The 2,500-nt window shown below is 80.3% G+C and overlaps 2 non-coding genes across 2 annotated transcripts in view; both read left to right on the top strand.

Moving 5' to 3' along the window:
• The first annotated feature begins 1,015 nt into the window (after nucleotides 1-1,015).
• On the top strand, nucleotides 1,016-1,168 carry LOC136995829 (5.8S ribosomal RNA). Its single transcript, XR_010887364.1, has one exon. It is a non-coding gene; the product is annotated as a 5.8S ribosomal RNA (ribosomal RNA).
• A 1,323-nt stretch (nucleotides 1,169-2,491) lies between these two features.
• The window catches only part of LOC136995857 (28S ribosomal RNA), a 4,176-nt gene continuing 4,167 nt past the window's right edge, over nucleotides 2,492-2,500 (top strand). The window contains exon 1 of the ribosomal RNA XR_010887392.1: nucleotides 2,492-2,500. This exon is cut by the window's right edge and continues 4,167 nt beyond it. This is a non-coding gene — a ribosomal RNA (28S ribosomal RNA).

The raw sequence follows: 2,500 nt of genomic DNA, 5'->3' as shown, positions 1-2,500 counted from the left end.
GCGCTCGCCCTGCGGGCAGCCGGGACGGAGAGGGGTACCCTGCCCCCTCTCTCCGCGGTCTGGTCTCGGCGGAGGGACGCCGCGCGGTCGGCTGGCGCCGGCCTGCCTCGAACGCGTGACCCCGGCGCGAGCGCGTGCTCTCGCCGGGACGGTGAGCCCCCACCCACCGCGGGTGGTGCGGACGCCGCGCCTCGGCGCGATCCGCTCTCCTCCCTGGCCGGGGCTCTCGGTCTGCCGCCGTGGCCGCTGGCGGCGGCGCCCTACCCGCCGGCACTCCGCCATCCGGCGCGCCTGCCTCGCTCTGCCCAACCCGGCTTCGCCGGGCGGCGGGCGGGCGGCAGGCGGGCGGCGGGGGCGGCCCCCCCCGTTCTCCGCGTGGAGACGGGGAGAGCGGGCGCCGTCCCCGTCCGTCCCGCCTTGCCCGCCCGCCCGCCGCCGGGCGTCTGTCCGCGGAAGGGACGGGAGAGCGCGTGGTGTCGTCCGGGAGGCTGTGTGTGCGCGCGCGCGGGCGTGGGCGCCGCCTCGGGGCCACGGCGGAGCCGGAGGCCGGCGAGGCGAGCGAGGAGCTGGGGAGCGCGGGGCCGGTGGGCCGCGGGCGCGCGGGCAGCGGCCGGTGCCGCTGCCGGTGGCGGCCGGGCTCCGACGCTGGGGGTCCGCGGGGAGCCGCCCCCTCCCCCAGCGTCCCCGAGGCAGGCGGCGCGGCCGGCGCGCTGCTCCCCGCCGGGCCGGGCCGAGCCTGGGCGCCTGGGCCGGACTCGAAGCGAGCAAAGGGTTGTCCCAGGTCGGGAGCGAGGGCTCCCCGCCCTTCTCGTTCGGGTTTTCCTTTTCCCTTTTTCCCCCCCCACTCTGTGCTCGTACGGTCAGCGGGGCGAGCCCCTCTCTCTGGCTCTCGGCCGTCCCTCGCTCAGCAGCCGGCGTCGGCGTGAGGAGGGAGGCGGAGCGGAGGGGGGGCCCTCAGGGGCTGCCGAAGGCTGCCCGGTCCCCCCGCGCGCGCGGCGGGGGCCGAAACCGAGACAACTCTTAGCGGTGGATCACTCGGCTCGTGCGTCGATGAAGAACGCAGCTAGCTGCGAGAATTAATGTGAATTGCAGGACACATTGATCATCGACACTTCGAACGCACTTGCGGCCCCGGGTTCCTCCCGGGGCTACGCCTGTCTGAGCGTCGCTTGGCGGTCAATCGTCACCCCCGCTGTCGCGTTGGCGCAGCGGTGCCGCCCCTCGGGGGGGGCGCGTGGGGGGGCGGGGGAGGCGCGGCGGCGCCGGCGGCGGCGGTGCGCGGCGGCCTCGGCGGCGGAGAGTCGGCGGCGGAGCCGGGACCCCGGTGCGTGCACCGGCGGCCCCGGTCTTCCTGCCCGCCGGGCTCCGGCGCCGGGCCGCCCGCAGCGGCCGCGGCCGGCGTGCCTTGCCGCGCCTGTGCCCGCCCTCCTCGCCCTCCGAGCGCGGTGGCCACCGCTGCGCGGCGCGCGCCGTGCGGGGTGGCGCGGCTGGGGCGCCTCGCAGGCCCGTGCCCCGGGGAGAGGGTGCCTCCTCTTCCCCGCGCGGCCGGGCCTTCGTCCCCCTAAGTGCAGACTCGGGGAAACCCCCCGCTCCCGGAGCGCCCGCTTCGCGGAGTTCGTCCCGCTGGGGCCCCCCCCCCAGGTCGGGTGGGTTGCGGTGGCCCGGCGCGCCTCGTCGCCGCCGCCCGCCACCACCGCCAGTCTGGCCGCCGTCTGGGCTTCTCCTCCGCCACTCTCCCGGTGGTGCGCTGGTCCCCCGTTCCCCTCCGGGGTGGGGACGGCCGGCTGCCTTGCGCTTCCCTGCGCCCCGACCGCCGCCGGTGCGGCGCGCCGCCGGGCCGCCCCCCCTGCCCTCCCCGCGGCGCGCCCGCGTCCGTCGCGTGTGCCGAGCCACTTCCACCCGCCGGCTGGCGTCAGCCGCGGCGTTGCGTTGAGGCCGGCAGCGACGGCGCGCGGGTGCGGCGCGGCGGGGTGGCGGTGGGGGGCGGCGCGGGCGTGCGCGCCGCCGGGCGGCGAGAAGGGCGCGAAGGGGAGGGCAGGGCGCCGCGCCGTGCCGTGCCCGGAGCGAGAGCGGAGGCAGCGGCCGGGAGGAGGAGAGGCAAGCCCCCAGGCGGCGGAGGGCTGCGCGAGTTGCGTGAGCGGAGCGAGCGTGCGGCGGGGAGCCGGGCCCGGGGGAGGCGCGGACCTCGCCCTCCGGCCCCGCGCGGCTGTCTGCGGGTGGGGTACCGCGGTGGTACCGCACCGTGCTGCCGCGCGCGCGTGCCGGGGGGCACCCCCCGCTGGCCTCCCCCCTGCGCGGCGGCGACCCCGCGGGGGGTCGCCGCGCCGCTTCCCCCCCCCCCACCCGCCGGCGGCGGTGCCGGCGGCGGGGGCCTCGGGCCGTGCCGCGGCCGGCGGGCGCGTGCCCGCCGGCTCCGCCTCGCCTCGGGCCCGCTGCGGGAGTCGAAAGCGGCGAGGGGCGGGCGCGCGCCCGCCCCGTCTCCATCCGATTGCGACCTCAG

This window comes from Apteryx mantelli, unplaced genomic scaffold (genome assembly GCF_036417845.1).
Source record: "Apteryx mantelli isolate bAptMan1 unplaced genomic scaffold, bAptMan1.hap1 HAP1_SCAFFOLD_159, whole genome shotgun sequence".
Taxonomy (NCBI): Eukaryota; Metazoa; Chordata; class Aves; order Apterygiformes; family Apterygidae; genus Apteryx; species Apteryx mantelli.
The sequence above is the reverse complement of the archived record's forward strand: the minus strand, read 5'-3'. Positions and strand labels throughout refer to the sequence as shown.